Below are 20,789 nucleotides of genomic sequence, written 5' to 3' on the forward strand. Positions count from 1 at the left end.
TGCTCCCTCAGTACTGGGAGAGGGAATGAGGAGCCCCGTGGGGTGCTGTGAAGAAGAAGAAGAAGAGATCCCTGAGGGTAATCGATGCCCCCAGCACCCCCATGCACCCTAGAGTCACAGCACATCATTGTAATCACGGGGGTCCCTCGTGGGGTCCCGACAGCTCTGTGTTGGTCACTTGTGGATCCCGAGGTAGGGCAGGGCTAGGGGACACCCATTGGGGCCCTGAGAGTGACACCGCTTGTGGCGATCTGGGTGGGGGTGACACTCGTGGGTGACGTATCCCCCCCTGTACTCACCCTCTGCCCACCCGGTGCCTATGATGTGGGTGTTGAGCACAGCCCCCTGCTCCGGGAGGTTCCTGTGGTGATAAGGGGGTCTGGGGAGGGGGAAAGGGGACTCCCAGCCCAAGTCCCCCACTCACCTGTCCTGGAGCTTCCTGGCAGCTGCAAGGGAAAGGGGAGGGTGTGACTGTGGGGACACCGGGACCCCTGAACCTTCCTGGGACCTCAGCAGCTCCAACCACCCACGGGACACACAAATCCCCACTGCAGCCCCGATTTCCAAAGAACCTCTGATTCTCCCCAGACACTCTGAGCACCCCTGAACTCCCCTAGACCTTCTGCATCACCGCAATGCCCCCAACTCCTTTGGTGCCCCCAACCATCTGAGTCTCCAGAACCCCAAGTCTGGCAGTGAGAGGCACCCCCAAACTCCCCCACGATCCCAGAAAGATACCCCAACATCCCTGCACATCCCTCCAGGACCTCAAAAACCCTCCAGGAGCTCCCTGTGCCACCCCAATGTTCCTTGAAGCCCACCCAGGGAAGACCCTGGAGCCTAACCAAGACACTCCAAATTCCCCCCAAATCCCTAAGGACACCCAGCCGAGGTCACTGCAGGCTCAGGGTGCCCCAGCTCAGGGGCCCTGGGTGCTGCTGATCTCTGTCCCCACTCTGGGGCCTCCCCATCACTCCAGGATCTCCATCTCCCCCATTGTCACCCACCCTGGCGGTGCCACCAGTGACAGCCCCTAATGACAGCCAGGAGCAGGAGCAGGAACAGGAGGGTCCTCCTGACATTCACAGCCACTGCTGGGGACTGAGGGGACACATCGGGGTCACCTAAACCCTGGGGGTCCTGAGAACCCCTGGCGACCCTGTGTGACCCCACCTGTGATTCCTGATTCCTCCCAGGATGAGTCAGGTTTCACCATCAGTGCCAGCTCAGGGCTCAGTGCCCGGAACACACGGTGCCTGTCCTGTTCCAGCTGGTTGGTGGCCACGCACTGGTAGGTGCCCGAATGTTCCACATTGTTGTTCTCCAGGAAGGGACCCCAGGCCACCTCCTGCCCATTGTGCAGCCAGATGAATGTGACAGGGGCTGAGCCCACCTCCACCGAGCAGTGCAGCGTCACGTTGTCACCTGAACACACATGGTGCGCCAGGGGACCAGGGGTGATGGTGGCATTGGCCACGGGCACTGTGAGGACAGAGACGGTGCTGGCACCTGGTGAGGTGGGATGGGGTTGCTGTGGGTGGGGTCGTTCCCAGCCTGAGGGTCCCACTCACCCAGGACAGTGACATTCAGGGGGTCACTCTCAGTCACGCTGTTCCTGTCACTGACCCGGCACCAGTACTGGCTGCTGTCATTGTCCCCAATGTGGTGCAGCTCCAGGTGGGAGCTGGTTCCTGGCAGTGCCCCCGAGCCCTCCCGGTGCCAGGAGAAGGACAGGGGACCTGTTCCTGTGGCCACCGCTCAGCTCAGCACCAGGCTGTCCCCCAGTGTCACCTGTCCCCCGGGGGGCTGCACTGACAGGGACACCCCTGAGGGCGGGACCCCTGCAGGATAGTGGGACAGGAGGGGACAGTGAGGGACCCGGGGGGGTGTCAAGCAGGGGCAGGGGAATTCCAATGAGGGAGAGGGGGTGCAGAGATTGGGGGAGCGGGGCTTAGAAAGGAACCCCAAGGGATGATAAAGGGGTCAGGGAGGGAACACCTGGAGAGGGAGGTGGGCAACACCAGGAAGGGTATGGGGACCATGGCAGAGGATGGTGAGAGTTAGGCAATGTGCAGAGACATCAGAGAGGAGTGGAGGGACCCAGGGATGGGGGAGGGGACCCAACGAAGGATGGAGGGAAACATTAGCCAGGAATGGGGGGACCTTAGGAGCGACCTGGGGCAGCGATGGCAGGACACAGAAAATGCACCAGGGAAGGATGAGGGTACCCATGTAGGGGCTGGGGGTCCCAGGGAGAGACCTGAGAAAGGATGGTGGGGGCCAGGGGGGGATCTGGAAAAGGTTGGGTGCCCCAGAGCAGGTGTCAGGGAGGGCTGGGGGGTGCCAGGCAGTGTGGGGGACCTGAGACATCTGTGGGGGCTCCCCATGGCCATCCCTGCACTCACTGCACACCGTGACAAGGAGCTGGTGGCTGCTCTTCTGCACAGCCCCACTCTTGGAGTGCACATCACAGCCATAATTCCCCGAGTGGGAGACCTTCACAGCGGGCACCAGCAGCTGCGGGGACCCCTGCAGGCCCCCCACCACCTGCCCGTCCCGGTAGAACATGTGCAGGAGTGGGGCTTGGGGCCGCAGGGGGCTGGGGGTGCTGAGGCAGCTGAGATTCAGGGGGGACCCCTCAGTGAGCTCCTGGGCACCCTCCACCACCGGCACCGAGAAGAGCTCTGGGAAGGAGAGGGGAGGTGAGGACTGTGAGTCTGAGTGCATTGGGAAGTGGCTTTGGGGTTGTCAAGATATTGGAGTTCCAGCCTTATGGGTGCTCACCATGCACTGTCACTGTCACTGGTGCTGACCGTGACTGCCAGGACCCCACCAAGCCCTCACATCTGTAGCGGCCACTGTGGTGCAGCTGCAGAGGTGAAAGGGACAGCTTGGTCCACATGAGGGACCCCCTTAGATCCTTCTCCTTCTGGTAAAATCGCACCCTGGTGAGATGGTTGTGCTGCCGGCACCGGCAGCGCAGTGTCAAGGTGTCCCCCTCCAGCAGTGCCCACGCTGGCACCTGCAGCACCAGTGGGTCTGTGGGACAGGAAGGTCACATCTCACTGACGAGACTGTTCTGAGGTGGGTGCCCATAGCACTGGGGACATGTGGGTGCTCTGGGGTGCTCTGGGATGTCCCTGTGTGCAGGGCACAGGCTCTTGCCATGCAAGGGGTGTGAGGCCATCCACGGAATGGAGCCCACTAGAACACAGGTGCGTGGGACACAGTGGAACCTGAGGTTCCCTGGAGTGGCTGGCTTGGCGGGTTTGGGGAGGCAGGAAGGGGGTCACTGGGGAATGGGGGTGGTGAGTAGGGGAAATGTCCAGCGATGGGGGTGCCACGGCAATGGTCATCCCCATAGCTGGGCGGACTGAGGGATTTGAGTTCATGGGATGGGGGAATGGTGGGTCCTAGGAGGATTTCAGGGGATAAAATGAATGGGAGGGGGTTCCTTGGGAATGGGGTCCTGAGCCATGGAGATCCTGGGGAATGTCAGTACTGGGATGGGGGTTGCAGAGAGGGTGGGACAAAAGGAATGGAGGTCCCATGGTTGGGTTCCAAGGGGAATGGGGTTCAACGGATGGGCAGTGGCTGGGTGTGCCCGTGGGTCAAAGCTCCTTCCCTGGTTGCCTCATATTTTGGGGTGAACCACAGCTAGCACAGCCCCCACGAGTTGCCGGCAGCCCAGGGCTCACCCCAGACAGATTCTGAGCTGCTCTGGGTCTGTGCCCCCCGGACTCCAATGACTTTTCCCGCTCTTTATTCCATTTCCATCATTTTACCCCTCAATTTCACCTACCAGTTCGTGCCTTGATGGTCCTGGGGGGCACCAGAGCAGGGAACAGCTTGGGGGAACCTCAGAGTGGGAGAAGCAGGGGTGAGGGGTCTGCAGGGAGGGCTGAGGAGGCTGTGAGGGCTGGGAGTGTTCAGCTTTTACCTCCCAACACTTTCACTTTCTTTCTCTTACTGGAGATGGAAGAGACCGTTTGACACATTTCTCACATGGGGGGGGGGGGGGCGTGTCTCTCCTGGTGGGGCAGATCCAGGGGACTTCTGTCCTGGGGGGATCCTGTCCCAGGGGGGACACATGCTGGACAAGGGGCTCCTGTCCTGGGGAATGGCAGCTCCAGGGGGCTCCAGAGTTCTCCATTCTTGCTCATCCCCTGCAGGATCTGAGCCAGCAAGAGCAGCTGGGGAATGGAGCCCCAGCCAGGAAGGAGCTCCCAAACTCCTGCTCCTTGAAGCCAGTGGCCATCCAAGGGTGGGGCCCAGCCATGGTCCAGCCCCAGTGCACAGGGATGGCCATTGCCCAGCCCTGCTCTGGCCAACCCCAGGTGACAGCCAGGACTTGAGGATCCCTCCTGTCCCCTTGGCTTTGATTCTGGCAGCTTTAGAGATGCTGCAGAGGTGAGAATTCTGTGGGGGAAAAAGGCCTGCCTGTGGTTTTCTCAGCTCTGCAAGAAGCACAAACCCCAAAGGGAGCCCAAGCAGTGGCTCTGTGAGGGCCTTTGATGGTTTTCAGAGCAGGGCTGGCTGGAAACCCCCCCTGCAGGGCCAGCTGAGGGGAAACGAGTCTGGAAATGCAGCAATTGATCACTTTGTCCCTTTGCCCAAGGGAGTGAGAGAGCACCAGAACTACTGCAAATCCCTCAACAATCTGCTCAACAACCTGACCTGCACCCTCCTTCTTGAACAAATCCTGCAGCCCTTTGGAAACTCATGGAAAGAATGTTTGTGATCTGGATGTGCACACCAGAAGAGACGGGAAAGTGTGGAAGTATTGAGCAGGGCCTGCACACGAGGGGCTGAGGAACAGGGGTGTCACAGCAGGAGCAGGAGCAGGGAGTGCCCAGGCAGGGGAATTCAGAGCAGGCTGGAGTGGATTTACCAGGGAATCAGAGTCTGACAGACACAGGCATTTCCACAGATTCCTGTGCACTGTCCTAAGGATGGACAGAGCTTGTCCTCTTTCTTCGGTACCCCCACCTCTGCCTGGAGTGTCCTCAACCATTCCTGGTTTTACCCCATCCCCGACATCCCCATCACACCCATGCCCCATCCCTATACCCCCTACACTGGCTGCCAGCCCCTCCCTGTGGCATCAGCCCTGTCTGTGTCCCTGCAGTGCCCGTTGGCCAATGCCACCATCACCCCCAGTCCCCTGGCACACCAGGTGTGTGCAGGTGACCCCCTGACCCTGCGCTGCTCAGTGCAGGCGGGCTCAGCCCCTGTCACCTTCACCTGGCTGCACAATGGGCAGGAGGTGGCCCAGGGTCCCCTTCTGGAGCTTGGGAACATCGACTTGGGACATTTGGCCACCTACCAGTGTGTGGCCACCAACCAGCTGGGACAGGACGGCCACGGCGTGTTCCGGGCACTCAGCCTTGAGCTGGCCCTGGAGGTGACACCTGGCTCACCCTGGGTCACAGGTGGGGTCACAGGGGGTTGCTGGGGGGTTCAGGTCTCCCAGGGTTCAAGGTGACCCCGGTGTGTCCCCCTTTGTCCCCAGCAGTGGCTGTGAATGTCAGCAGGACCCTCCTGTTCCTGCTCCTGCACCTGGCTGTCATCGCGGGCTGTCACTGGTGGCACCACTGGGGTGGGTGACAATGGGTGGGATAAGAGTATCCTGAAGTGAGGTGAAGCCCCCAGAGTGGGAGCAGAGATTGGCAGCACCCAGAGCCCCTGAGCTGGGGGACACTGAGCCTGCAGTGACCTCAGCTGGGCGTCCTGGGGGATTTGGGGGCAATTTTGAGATTCTTGGTTGGGCCACAGGGTCTTCCCTGGGTGGGCTTTGAGGAACGTTGGGGTGACACTGGGAGCACCTGGAGGATTTGAGGAGCTCCTGCATGAATGTGCAGGGATGCTTGGGATCCTTCTGGGGTCTTGGAGGAATGTGCAGGTACCCCTCCCTGCTTGGGGTTATGGGGACCCCCCGGAGGAGGGGGCTGTGCTCAACACCCACATCATGGTCACTGAGTGGGCAAGCGGTGAGTACAGGGGAGAACAGGCAGGCATCACCCACCGGTGTAACTCCCTACCCAGGTCCCCACAACGGGTGCCACTCTCAGGGCCCCCACGTGTGTCCCCCGGCCCTGCTCCTCCTCGGGATCCACAAGTGACCAATGGGGAGCTGTCGGGACCCCAGGAGGGACAGTGGGACGCCCGTGATTACAATGACGTACTGTGACACTGAGGGCACTGGGGGCATCGATTCCCCTTAGAGATCTCTTCTTCGTCTTCACAGCCCCCCATGGGGCTCCTCATTCCCCCTCCCAGTGCTGGGGGAGCATACGACTTTTTCCCTCTTATTGTACCCAAAATGCAGTTTTTTGGTCAAACTGCATGAGAAACAAGGCTCACTCTTTAAATTTTGTAAAAGTTTAATAAGGAATAAAAGGGACAGTAAACAGTGTGTTGGGTGCTTGGAAACTGCCAGAGGCACACTTTTAAATACAGCAATTCTCCTTACATAGTTTTTCATTGTAATGGCTAAAATACATACTCAGGAGGGTTAGACATATTCAAACATTCTTTCCAGTTCACATCTTCCAGGAATCCTTGCTGGGAATTTAGCTGCTAGAAAATGGAAAAGTACAAAATCATGGCTAATTCCAAGCCCTGCACCTGCACAGATAGCAGTGTCCTTGGGCCTAGCTGTGGTAGGATAACAAACAGTGAAAGAGACATGAGAAAAGAGAGATGTAACCCCTAAGGAATGAGGAAGAGTTGATAGTATAGTTTAACCAATAAATCCTTTTGCTTGGTTTGACCTTTGATTCATTTTCGTAAAGTACAAACCATACTACAGAGTAAATTTATCTATTTTACGTCCTCACAAGCCCCGCCCTGTTCTGTGGTTTGAACGTTCTTGATAACTGAAGGGTCAGTGGTAAATTCCTCTTTGCATTCTTCATTTGGATGTTTATTTACTTGAAACTTTTCTATGACTTCTTCTCATACAGATGAGATACTCCACCAGTACATTAAATCAACAATATCTATTTCACAAAATTATCTGAGTTATTCTCACCGTTGTCACTTAGTTACACAAATGAAGGCATTAGCTACTTCTGCAACAGTTAATGTTGTAATACACAGCACATCGTCTCTATCTTGATATTTTGGGAGAGCCTAAACTATAATGTATTCATCAAACTAAAATATATGTTCTTCACAGGGATTAGTGTAAGAAGACTGAAAAATAGTAGTGTATCAAAAGCAGTTAAAAATTATTACAACCTGAATTATATCAAAATATTTTGGAAAAACAAATATAATAGTGAAAGCAAATGACTACATTGTTATTCATAACAGGAGGAAGGTGCATTGAAGGGTTTATTTCGCTTCTCCTTATCTTGCTCTGATTTTGACAGCAACAAATTCAATGCATATCTCTAACTCCGAGGCAGTTTTATCCGTGTTAGGATTTAATGAGTGATCTCTCCTGGCCCTTGTCTCAACCCAGGAACGCTTTGCTCAATTTTCTCTCCCCATCCAGGTGTGGAGGGCAGTGAGAGAGCAGCTGTGGTGGGTGCGGGGCATCCACAGTCCATCCACGGCAAGGCAGGGAGGAGGAGGAGGGTCCAGGTCAGGTTGTTGAGCAGATTGTTGTGGGATTTGCAGTAGTGCTGGGGCTCTCTCAGTCCCTTGGGGACAGGCACAAAATGATAAATTGGTGCATTTCTGGACTGGTTCCCCACAGCTGCCCCTGCAGGGGGGGTTTCCAGCCAGCCCTGCTCTGAAAACCATCAAAGGCCCTCACAGAGCCACTGCTTGGGCTCTCTTTGGGGTTTGTGCTTCTTGCAGAGCTGAGAAAACCACAGGCAGGCCTTTTTCCACCCACAGAATTCTCACCTCTGCAGCAGCTCTAAAGCTGCCAGAATCAAAGCCAAGGGGGCAGGGGGGACCCTCAGGTGCTGGCTGCCACCTGGGGCTGGGAAATGGCCATCCCTGTGCAGTGGAGCTGGGCCATGGCTGGGTCCCACCCTTGCATTGACAGGGGTCCCCAGGATTTGCCACCCCTGGGACAGGCACACGGCCAGGAATATGCAGGGACATTTCTGGAACTGCCACCCCCAGGACACCCCATGCCAGGATGTGTCACTCCCCTGGGACAGGATCCTTCTAGGGCAAGACCCTCCTGGATGTGTCCCCTCAGAACAGAACCCCCTAACTTTCCCATCTGACTCTTAGCACAAACGGCCACTTCCCTCTTTTCCAAGGAAAAGAAAGTGAAACTGTGGAGAGGGCACAGCCCAACACCTCCATCACCCACAGCATCCCCATCCTTCCTGGCACGCCCTACACCCAATTTTCCCCCTCCCCTGGCTCCCCCCAACTCACTCCCTGCTCAGGAGCTCCCCTGGATTGCTGAGCCAGGAACTGGGGGTGAGGGCCCTGGCACAAAAGTGAGGAAAATAAGGAAATAAGAGAAATAAAGAGAGGAAAAGTTCAAGGGCAGGGGAGGGCACAGAGGCAGAGCTATCCAGGACCCCCCATGTGATGCCTGCACAGGAAAAGAGCACCCCAGCTTGGCTTTGCTAGACTGTGGGTCACCCCAAATTCTGAGGCACCCTGTGAAGGAGCTGTGACCCCTGTGCCCACCCAGCCACTGCCCATCCCTGACACCCCCATTCCCCTGGGAACCCAACGATGGGACCCCCTTTGCCTTGGTCGCTCCTCCTTAGGGACCCCCATCCCAAGACTACAATTGCCCAGCACCACCATTGCCTTGATCCCATCCCATGGGCTGCTTCCTCCACCAGAACCCCTATTCCCATGGGTCCCCTTTTTCCTCCTGCACCCCCAACCCTGGCACCCACATGCCATGACCCCAAATCTCTGGGGACCATGTTCCCACAGCACCCCCATCCCTGAAAACCCCCAGGTATGGAGACCCCAATTCCCCTGGACCCCCATTCTCCTGGACACACATCCTTGGTTCCCCACATCCTCTGAGCCACCCACTCATGGCAACACCATCCCCCACCATGTCCCCAGATTATGCAGCCTTGTCCCCAGCCTGTGCCCAGCTTGTGGCCACCATGCCCCTACCAAGGGCCACCTACACATGGGGACAGACGTGACCTCGCTTCCTTCCCATTCATCCGAAGAGCCGCCAGCCAGGGGAGCGGTGGCCACAGCAGCGAGTGACAGCCAGTGCACATGGCTGGGGACACCGGGATGGCCAGGAAGGTGGCGCTGCTCCTGTGGGGTGAGTGCCCCGGGCGTGGGACTGACACCCCGGGGATGGGGATGGGGAGAGGGCACAGGGGGGCTGTGTGGTCCCCTGAAGTCTCCAATGCCAGCAGTGCCAGTCCATCTTACCCACAGTGAAGCTTGGTGGAGCTGGGGATGTAGGGTGGCTTTGGACATGGAACAGGGGCAGGAATTTGGGGATGGCGATGTGGGGACAGGAATGTGGGGACTGGCACCTTTGGGCTCTGGCAGCTCTGGGCATAGGGACAAGGGAACTGGGATGCGGGGACTAAAGGGGACAAGAATGGTGAGGATGCAGCCATGGGGATGGGATCTTGAGCTGGTGGGGGTGACCTGGGCCAGCATGGGCTGTGTCCGCGGTGTCCTCATGCCCACGGTGTCCACAATGTCCGCATGTTCTGCCTCAGCACAGGGTGGCCTCAGCGTCCCTGTTCCCAAGGTATCTGTGCCACAGGGATGTGGTGCATGGGTGGCTGTGACACAGACATGTCCCCCTGCCACTCCAAATCTTTTGGGGACCACCCAGACACGCTTTCCCCAGAGGGACAGTTTGGGGACAGCCCCCACACCCCTTGCCCGTGTACTGTTTTCCCTGCAGTGCCACCCCCACTGAGCCCTGTCCCTTCTCCCTTCCATCCCAGACCCTCAGCCTCGCTGGTGAGTCCTCGGGGGATGCCATGGCCCCACCCTTCTTTCCCCAGCCCCACACTGGCCCTAGCAGGCTGGTGTCCCCTGTCACCCACAGGTGCCCAGAACACCCAGCTCCTGGTGGAGCCCCCCTGTAGGCCGGCAGTGTGGTGGGACCAGGTGACACTGACCTGCCAGGGCTCAGAGACCGCCAGTGCCACCACCTGGTACAAGGACGGACAGCGCTGGGGGCAGCAGGGACCTGACTGCCTCACTGTCACCAAGAGTGGCACGTACAAATGTGACAGTCCCAGCACCGGGCGTAGCCCTGCTGTGAGAGTCTTACATGGTGAGGAGGCTTCAGGTGTCCCCAGGCTGCCACCTGCAGGGACCCCAAGGGCTCTGGGTGGGCTCTGCTCCATGGGTCACCTCATGTGTGGCCAGATCCTGTTCCCTGCTTTGGGGACAACCCAGAGCATCCCAGTGTGGGGGAACCCTTTGTTGGAACTGGGGACCCCTGGCGCACCCAAAGGGTGGGTCCCAGGGCCATCAGGGACGACAGGACCACTCTGTCCCCTAGACGGGCTGGTGCTGCAGGTGCCAGTACAGACGCTGCTGGAGGGGGAAACGGTGACACGGCACTGCCGGAGCTGGCGGAACAACACGGTCACCTCGGTGTCATTTTACCATGAGGGGAAGAAACTGGAGGGGCTCCGTGATGGCACCAAGCTGTCCCTGTCCCCTCTGCAGCAGCACCACAGCGGCAACTGCCACTGTGAGGGCCGGGTGAGCAAAGTGGTGTCAAAGTAGAGGGTGTCGAAGAGGATTACAGTGACAGTACACAGTGAGTGCTAAGATGGGGACAGGGAAGCCCGACATCCTCCAAGGATTTCCTATCACTGCCTGAATCCTTCATCCCTCCCTTTTCTCCTCCCTGGATCATACAAAATTTCGCAAGTCCCTTTTGGTTTCCCCCATGACTGCCCAGTTCCCCCTCCTGATCCCACATCCCTCTCTTTGTCCTTCCTATCCCTCCCTGGATTCCCCACCCTTTACAAGGTCCTTGCTCCACCCTCTGGTCTCCCTTCCTTCCATGGGCCCTCTGGCCTATCTATAAACCCCAAATCATTCACTGAGTCTCGTCAGTCTTTCTTGTGGTTCCCCATCCCTGCCTGGGTCTCTGCACCTTTCCATGGGGTCTCACCAATGTCCCTAGGTCCCAATATGCCTCCCAGAGTCCCCTTCTGCTCACTGGGATCCTGTCTGTGCCCTTCCAATACCCCTCTTTCCCCTTCCATGTCTCCCACCCTTCCTGGGTTCCCAATCCCTTCTGTGTCCATCCACATGAGTCCCACTCTCAGGGGTGTCCCTGTCAGTGCAGCCCCCCGGGGGACAGGTGGCACTGGGGGACAGCCTGGTGCTGAGCTGTGAGCTGGCCGTGAGGACAGGGTCCCTGTCCTTCTTTTGGCACCGGGAGGGCTCGGGGGCACTGCTGGGCACCAGCCCCCACCTGGAGTGGGGACAATGACAGCGGCCAGTACTGGTGCCGGGTCAGCGACAGGAACAGCGTGGTTGAGAGAGACCCCCTGAATGTCACTGTCCTAGGAGACCAGGACCCTTGCGCTGAGGATGACCCCACCCACAGTACCCACATCTCCATCCCACCTTGCCCAGTGCCAGTCGCATCTCTGTCCCCACAGTGCCCGTTGGCCAATGCCACCATCACCCGTGGTCCCCTGTCACACCAGGTGCACGCAGGTGACCCCGTGAACGTGTGCTGCTCAGTGCAGATGGGCTCAGCCCCTGTCACCTTCACCTGGCTGCACAATGGGCAGGAGGTGGCCCGGGGTCCTCTCCTGGATCTTGGGAACATAAATGTGGGACATTTGGGCACCTACCAGTGTGTGGCCACAAACCAGCTGGGACAGGACGGGCACTGCATGTTCCGGGCACTCAGCCCAAAGCTGGCCCTGGAGGTGACACCTGGCTCACCCTGGGTCATAGGTGGGGTCACGCATGGTCACCAGGGTGTTCAGGACCCCTGGGGTGATGGGTGATCCTGATGTGTCCCCCTCTGTTTCTTGCAGTGGCCTCAGGGGTCGGTGGGGCCCTTTTCTTCCTCCTCCTACTCCTGGCTGTCATTGTGGCCTGGCACCGGTGGCACCGTGTGGGTGGGTGTCAATGGAGGGACAGGGGTCCCAATGAGCTGTAGAGAACCACAAAGAAGAGGGTGCAATAGGTTGACACCCACAGGCCCCAAATGGTGACTTTGGTGGGTGTTCTGTAGGGATGGGGGAGGTGCTGGAGGGTCTAGCAGTGATACTGGGGGTTCTTTCAGGGCCCTAGGGGCCTTTGGGGACTCTTTGTCCCTCCTCGGCTTTGGGTTCTTGAGGTGGGGTTGGTCGGGGGCACTGGGGATGTTCATGAATTCTGCGGGGCGTCAGGGATGCTTGGAGGTCCTGTGGAAAATTTAGGGTCCTGTGGGGGCTCAGAAATCCTGAGAGTGGTCAGAGCCCAGGGACCCCACAGTCACCCTACCACTTTTTTTCTCAGCAGACTCCAGGATGGAGCAGGAAAGGTGAGTGGGCAGCTCAAACCACACTCTCCCTTTTTCCCCAACCCCCAAGCCCTTCCATCCCCTCCCCCACATCCCCTTTATTCCCTCAGGGCCCCCCCGGATCCCCCAGTCCCCCCAGAGGAGGGGGAGGTGCTGTACACCCACGTCGTGGTCACCAAGAGGGCAGGGGGTGAGTACAGGGGGGACACACGCAGAGGGACACGTCACCCACGAGTGTCACCCCACCCAGATCCCACAGCCCGTGTCTCTCACAGCGTCCCCCCATGCCACCACCCTCCAGGATCCCCAGGTGACCTACATGGAGCTGTGGGCACCCCAGAGGTGACCGCGAGAACACGATGACATCTACAGGAATGTGCTGTGACACTGGGGGGAACTGGGGGGCACTGGGGGTCCCCACCCATGGGCACCCACTCGTGTGTGTGCTGCCACTAAAAACTGCCCCTCCCCTCCCTGTGGAGGCACAAAGATCCCAAAGGGCTGAGAAACGAACAATTTCCAGAAACAGCAATGAGAGAGAATAAAAACAACAGCAACGGCACCAAGGTTCAGAGTCTGAATTGCCACAAAACGGAATGATTTCTGGGGAAAGTCACCAAAAAGGAATATACCTCAGACATTTCCTCTAGTAGTTTTCCTCCACCAGAGGAACGTGGCAGGTTACGGGACCTTCCTTGCTCTGATGGCCAAAGCGGCCTTCAGGAGCTCTGGATTCTCTTGTCCCCTGTCCCAAACCCCTCCTCTGCTGTGTTCCCCAAACGAGGAACTCACAAAGGCCCTGTGGGGATTCCGGAGCCTCCCCCATTTCCAGGGCAGTTGATATTAGGCCATGGCACAGGGTGGGGTGTCAGCAACAGGAAAAGCTTGATGTCTGGAGACATTTTGGAACTCCTGTGTATGGCAGTGTGGGTCAGGCCTTGCTTTTGGTGAGACAGGACCCCATCTGTCCATCAGTCTGTCAGCCATGGCACACTGGGGACAGTGTGACGCTCTGCCAAAGCCAGCTCCTGAGTGGCCGGGTGACCAGAACTGCCAGCTGGGGAGAGGGCCCTTGGTGTCCCAACTGGCTTAAAAGGCAGAGCATGAGGTGGTCAAGTCCTTGACTGTGTCTTCTCTTGGGGTGTCTGTCCCATCCACACTGGAAGCCAGGAGTTGGCAACTCATTTAAATGAGAAATATCTGCCAAGGAAAGTGGGATATTCCTGGAATGGAAAGAAGACCCATATCTAAAATTTGCTTTTATTTCAAAGATTATGGGGCTTTCAGGCCAAAATGTTGGAAAAGGAATAACAGCCGTTTCCTAGAAATTTATAAACCAGCAACACAAAGCAACAAGCTACAAAAACCCAGAACTTTCCCACCTGCTCAGCTCAGTTGGTTTTTGTGGCAGCTATAACCGCGGCCAGCAGGAGGCACTGCATGGACACTCCCGGCCAACAGGGAGCGCTGCAGGGAGTGCTCCCGGCCAGCAGGGGGCGCCCCGGTCCAGCTCCATCCCCTCATGGGCCATGGCGGCCTTGGACAGGAGGGAGGAGGGGAAATCGCTCCTTTTGCAAACTCACGGGCACCAATCGGTCCCAGCACCACCACCGGCAGCGGGCAGAAGGCACCAAGGCAGCAGGTTGGATCCCAGTGCCCCCTGGACGCGTAGCAGTGTCCCGGGGCCAGGCACATGCCCTGCACAACACTCGTGTCTGGTCTCCATGATCCCGAATGGAAGGAAGACAGAACCTGACCCCAGGCAGGTCTCGGGTCCACAGCAGCACCTCTGGTGGCTTTATACCACAATTCCTGCAAGTCCTCAGACTTTCTCTCCCTTTTCCTCTTTCAGCCCTGTCACAGCCGCTCTGGAAATGTTGAATTGCCCTGGGATGTTGAGGAAAGCTGGTACTCGGTGCTGACTCTGCCTGGGCTCCTCAGGGGGCTCCAGAGCACTTTTGGAGTTCCTGCTCTTCCTGGGCCACTGCTGGTCCTGACACAGAAGACACAGGGGGAGGAGGAGGAGTAGAAAAGCAAAGCCACAGCCCTGAGGGCTCTGCAGCTGCAGCTAGAGCACAGGGAGAGCCTAGGCTGGAAGCAGTGCCTTGGGAGGCCAAAATGGGGCAAAACTGGAGCTGGTTGGGCCAATGCCCCTGTTCTGCTCTGGCAGCTCAGACTCTTAAGGAGGTGTTGTAATTATAGCTGGAGTTACTGAAGTTCAGCTGTGCTCCTAAAGCATCCCGCTGCATAAACAGATGGCTTTGCTGCCTCTTCTAGGGATTTTGGGCTACACAAGGCAGTATTTGATACCATTTGGGGGTCAGATGCTGCCAGCTCTGCCCACAAGGAGCTTTCTTTACTACCCGGAAGGTTTTTACTGGTGCTGGGGATGATTCAGTGCCTGTGTCATGTGGCCACTGCTTCCCACAGGCTGATCAGGAAGGCCGAGCTGGAGCAGCGCCGAGGCAGGAGCAGCTGGAGGAGAAGGTTGCCCACGGGAGCAGCACCTGGCCATGCAGGTGGAGCAGGAGCGCCAGGAATTCCACAGGGTGCTCAGGTGAGGCTCACGGAGGCCCATGTTGGGACACCACTTGCCATTCCTGCTCCCCCGACATTTTGGGATAGAGCAGTGACACCCATCGGCTCCCAAACCCCTCAGGGCTCAGGCACAGCTTCACAGGAGGTCCTGGGGTGATTCGGATACTCCCGGGCTCATTCCCGACAAAGGGCAGCGCTCTGGGAGCGGTCGGCACATCCCGAAGGAGCAGCCCGGGGCTGCTGGAGCCCGAGTGCTGCGGGCAAGGACGGCGTGAGGGAGCCGGGCCCCGTTCAGCCGGTGCTGCCCCAGGAGCGTCTCATCCTGCAGGAGCTCGGCAGCCTCTGCCGGTGCCGGCCCCGGGGCTGTCGGGGGGCACAGCCGGAGGGGCCGGGGGGCAGCGGGTGGGAGGGGCCGGGATGGAGGGACCGGGACCCCACTGGGGAGCCCCGAGCATGGAGGGAGCGAAACGGCGGAGGGGAGACCCCGGGACAGGGGGGAGCAGAGACCCTGCGGTGGGGTCTGTGGAAAGGAGGGACTGCAATGGTGGTCCCGGAGCACCGGGAAGGGGCCCAGCTGCCATCGCGCTGCGAGTGCCGGGACAGTCACGGGGTGTCCAAACCGACTGTGGCAGCGTGCCCAAAGCCACTGTCGCAATGTGTCGGGACCGAGCGTTGCAAGGGTAAGGCCCCCACAGCTCCGGGAAGTGGAGGGGTACCCTGGAAGGGGTGCAGCAGGTGTGGGGCAGAGCCCTGTCTATTCCCTGTGCCCTGTGCAGGTGAGGAGGGCAGGGATGGAGCAGCTCGGGGGACACCTGGAATCCAGACAGGGTCACTCCCCACAGCCCCATCATGGCCATAGGGCAGAGCCACTGCTCAATATTTCCCACATTTCCCTGTTGTCTGGCAGCCGAGCCAGAACCCAAACTTTCTTTCCACGATGTTCCAAAGGGCTGCAGGTTTTGTTCAAGAAAGAGAACACAGTCAGGTTGTTGAGCAGATTGTTTTGGCATTTGCAGTAGTTATGGGACTCTCTTAGTCCCTTGGAGACAGGGACTGAATTATCAATTGCTGCGTTTCCTGACTAGTTCCCCCACAGCTGCCCTTGCAGGGGTGGTTTCCAGCCATCCCTGCTCTGAAAGCCATCAAAGGCACTCACAGAGCCACTGCTTGATCTCCCTTTGGGATTTGTGCTTCTTGCAAAGCTGAGAAAACCACAGGCAGGCCTTTTTCCACCCACAGAATTCTCACCTCTGCAGCAGCTCTTAAGTTGCCAGAATCAAAGCCAAGGGGGCAGGGGGGACTCTCTGGTCCTGGCTGCCACCTGGGGCTGGGCAGAGCAGGGCTGGGCAATGGCCATCCCTGTGCAGTGGGGCTGGGCCATGGTTGGGCCCCACCCTTGGATGGCCACTGGCTTCAAGGAGCAGGAGTTTGGGAGCTCATTCCTGCTGGGGCTCCATTCCCCAGCTGCTCTTGCTGGATCAGATCCTGCAGGGGATGAGCAAGAATGGAGAAATCTGGACCCACCCAGGGCTTCCATTCCCCAGGAAAGATCCCCCCTGTCCAGCATGTGTCCCCCCTGGGACAGGATCCCCACAGGACAGAACCCTCCCCCCCCACCATGTGACACTCAGCACAAATGGCCTCTTCCTTCTTCTGAGGAGAGAGAAAGTGAAAGTGTTGGGGGGGCACAGCCAGATACCCCCATCCCCCAGCCTCTCTACAGACCCCTCACTGTTACTTGCCCCACTCTGGGCTTCCCCCAGCCCATTCCCTACTCAGTTGTTTCCCAGAACAATCAAGGAACAAACTGGGGCGTTGTGAAATTGAGGGATCAAAGAGAGGAAATGGAAATGAAGAGTGGAAAAAGCCCCTGGGAGCTGGGGGCACACAGACTCAGAGCCCCTTGGAATCTCCCTGGCGTGACCCCCAGGCCATTGGCACGCTTTGGGGGCTGTGCTTGCCTGTGGGTCACCCCAAAATCTGAGGCACTCAGGGAAGGGGCTCCACCCCAAGGATCCACCAAGCCACTGCCCATCCTGGGCACCCCCATTGTCCTGGGAACCCAACCATGGGACCCCCATTCCTTCAGTGCCCCTGTCCCAGGGACTCCATCCCAGTACTCACATTCCCCAGGATCTCCATGGCCCTGCACCCCATTCCCAAGGAACCCTCTCCCATTCATTCCATCCCCAGAAATTCCTCTTTCCCCAGAACCTTGATTCTCCCAGGAACCCTCATGCCCACTGGATCCCTCATTCCCCTGGTACCCTCATCCCTAGGACAACCATCCCCTGGGCAACCATCCCCTGACCCCAAATCCCTGGAGCTCTCATTGTTCTGCGACTCCCATCCCTGAGTTCCCCCAGCCCTGGGCACCCCCTTCCCATGGCACCTCCATCCCTGGTGACTCCCCCTCCTCAGAACCCCCATTCCCAGGGACCCAATCCCTTGGGCTCCCCATTCCCCTAGAACCCTGACACCTTTATTATGTCCCTTCGCCTCCGCGCTCAGTCCCTTCACTCCACTGTACTGTGACCCAATACCCAAAGTCCCCCATCACACCCATCCCCCTCATCCCTATCCCCTCACACCAGCTGCCAGCCCCTCCCTGTGGCCTCAGCCTTGTCTCTGTCCCTACAGTGCCTGTGGCCAATGCCACCATCACCCTAAGTCCCCTGTCACATCAAGTGCACACAGGTGACAACGTGACCCTACACAGCTTGGAGCAGGTGGGCTCAGCCCCTGTCACCTTCACCTGACTGCACAATGGGCAGGAGGTGGCCCAAGGTCCCCTCCTGGAGCTCAAGGCTGTCAAAGTTGGACATTCGGGCACCTACCAGTGCGTGGCCACCAACCAGCTGGGACAGGACGGGCACCACGTGTTCCGGGCACCGAGCCCTGAGCTGGCCCTGGAGGTGACACCTGCCTCACCCTGGGTCACAGGTGGAGTCACACAGGGTCGCTGGGGTGTCCAGGATCCCCAAGGTTCATGGTCACCTCAGTGTTTCCCCCTCTGTCCCCAGCAGTGGCTGTGAATGTCGGCAGGACCCTCCTGTTCCTGCTCCTGCTCCTGGCTGTCATTGTGGGCTGTCACTGGTGGCACCACCAGGGTGGGTGACAGTGGGGGGGCGGGGGGAATAGGGTTCCTGGAGTGAGGAGGAGCCCCCAGAGTGGGGGCAGAGATCAGCAGCACCCAGGGTGCCTGAGCTGGGGGACACTGAGCCTGCAGTGACCTCAGCTGGGCATTTTGGGGGATATTTGGAGAGTCTTAGTTGTGCTCCAGGGCCATCCCCGGATGGGCTTTGAGGAACACTGCGGTAGCATTCCTGGAGGGTTTGGAGAGCTCCTAGAGGGCTGTGCAGGGATGTTGAAGGATCTTTCTGGGTCCTGTGGGTGTTTGTGGGTCCCCCTCTCTTCCATGCTTGGGGTTCTGGGGGCTCAGAGGGTTGGGGGCACCCGGGGGACTGGGGGCACTGCAGTGATACAGAAGTTCTGGGAGGTTCAGGGGTCATTAGAGTGTCCTGGGGGAATCAGGGGTCCATTGGAATTTGGGGCTGCAGTGGGGATATGGGGGTCCCGTGAGTGGTTGGAGCTACTGAGGTCCCAGGAAGGATCAGGGGTCCCAGTGTTCCCACAGTCCCCCTCTCCCCTTTCCCTTGCAGCTGCCAGGAAGCTCCAGGACAGGTGAGTGGGGGGCTCTGCCTGGGGCTCCCCTTTCCTCCTCCCCAGACATGACCCAGAGCCCCCCCATCCCCACAGGATCCCCTGGGAGGAAGGGGCAGTGCTGGACTTCCCACATTGTGGGCACCAAATGGGCAGATGGTGAGTACAGAGGGTGACAGTGACACGTCACCCACGGGTGTCACCCCCACCGAGGTCCCCACAACCGGTGTCTCTCTCAGGGCCCCCACGGGTGTACCCCAGCCCTGCCCCACCTCGGGATCCACAAGTGACCAATGCGGAGCTGTCGGGACCCAATGAGGGACAGCAGGATCCCCGTGACTACAATGACGTGCTGTGACGCTGGGGGCACTGGGGGTCCCTGCCTGAGGGCACCCACCATCTGTGTCCCCAAGCTTCCATGGGTGCTCACCGTGTCTGTGGGGTGGCCACGAGTGGGGGTCCCATGTGGGGCTGCCCAGAGCTCCCCATTCCAGTGCTCCCAGTGCTCCCAGGACCCCCAGGGGCTCCCCACTCCCTTCCCTAGAGCCAGGAGGCACAGGACCCTTGTCCCTCTTATTGGACCCAAAATACAGCTCTTTGATTAAACTGGGAGAAATGGTTTTTGTTTGTCCAGCTCTGTCAATTCAGCTTGGGAAGGAGCCAGGTCCCTGTCAGGTTAAGGAGCAGATTGTTGTTGTTTTCTTTCCAGTAGACCTGGGGCTCTCTCAGTACCCTGGGGACAGGGACAAATTGCTGCATTTCTGGGCTGGTTCCCTCCCAGCTGCCCTGCAGGGCGGGTTTCCAGCCACCCCTGCTCTGAAAACAATCAAAGGCCTTTACAGACTCACTGCTTGTGTCACTCTGGCTTTTGTGCTTCTTGCAGGGCTGAGACAACCATAAGAAGAACAAAAACCAAGAACTTTTTCCCCCACAGAATTCTCACCTCTGCAGCAGCTCTAAGGCTGCCAGAATCAAAGCCAAGGGGGCAGGGGGGACCTGGCTGCCACCTGGGGCTGGGCAGAGCAGGGCTGGGCAATGGCCATCCCTGTGCAGTGGGGCTGGGCCATGGCTGGGCCCCATCCTTGCATTGACAGGCACTCCAGGTTTAGAGCAAATTTGGGGAAGAAATCCCCCCAAAGGAGCTCCGGTGGGAAAAAGCAGATCCAATCGGCCCCTCCCCCAACTGGTCCGGGAGGAAAGAAAAATACCTCCTTGGAGAAAGGTGGAAAAAAACCCCCTGTTTATTAAACAATAAGACCAAAACAGTATCAAAACAATGAGACCCCTTGCCACTCTAAAAGAGATGACAAACTGAGAAAACCCCGGGTTCAAGCAGCAGCTCACTCAGTCTCTGATCAGTCTCTCAGTGCTGGAAATGTCGCAGGCCAGGGCCGACCCAGTGGGCCACAGCTGCAGCTGCCGGTGCTCTCCTGGGTGTTCAGTCCAGAGCAGTTCCAAGAGGTCCAAAGAACAGGGAAAAAAAACAGTCCAGGGAACTTCTTTGCCTCAGCTAGCTAACACTAACTAAAAAGCAAAAGAAGAGCTCTCTGTCCCGCTGTCTGTCCGCAGACAACACAGTCAGGAGCAGGAATGTGGAGGAGTGAGTGCAGTGTCTGAAAACAAACTGTGCGCTTCTTCTCTCTCCCCCTTCACTCTCTGTAACACTCTTAAAGGTACAAAACTTATTATTATTCAACATAAACAGAATGAGAGGATTGGGGATAAAAGCATCATATAGTCAACCCAGGACATTCCACCCCTTATCCCCATATCGTCTGCTTACTTCTAAAACTAATATAAATTCTAACTCTACAAGTACATACATGATACATCCATTATACAACTATACACAGACAATGGTAATAACATTCAGGAAACAGTGATATTTATACAGGTTTTATGCAACAATCAGGTCTCCCTGAGGTACACATCGTGTTCTTCCATCTTTTTGCATTATCCAGCATGTGCAACCTGGTCCCTGAGCAAAAACAACCCCACGAATGGGTTTGTCTGTATCTGAGGCAGGATTAATCCAAACTGTCTTCCCTAATAAACCTCTGACATGTACCACTGGGACTTTGTCTCCATCTACTCTCTGCAAAGGCTCAGATTGGGCAGGGCCCACTCGGTTAGTAGAGCCTCGGGTGTTAACTAACCAGGTGGCTTTTGCCAGATGCTGATC

At 58.0% G+C, this 20,789-nt stretch overlaps 1 pseudogene; it reads left to right on the forward strand.

The window, feature by feature from the left end:
• Positions 1 to 5,053: 5,053 nt before the first annotated feature.
• On the forward strand, positions 5,054 to 18,946 carry LOC135441375 (Fc receptor-like protein 3; annotated as a pseudogene).
• Positions 18,947 to 20,789: the final 1,843 nt, after the last annotated feature.

This window comes from Zonotrichia leucophrys, unplaced genomic scaffold (genome assembly GCF_028769735.1).
Source record: "Zonotrichia leucophrys gambelii isolate GWCS_2022_RI unplaced genomic scaffold, RI_Zleu_2.0 Scaffold_265_71535, whole genome shotgun sequence".
NCBI lineage: Eukaryota > Metazoa > Chordata > Aves > Passeriformes > Passerellidae > Zonotrichia > Zonotrichia leucophrys.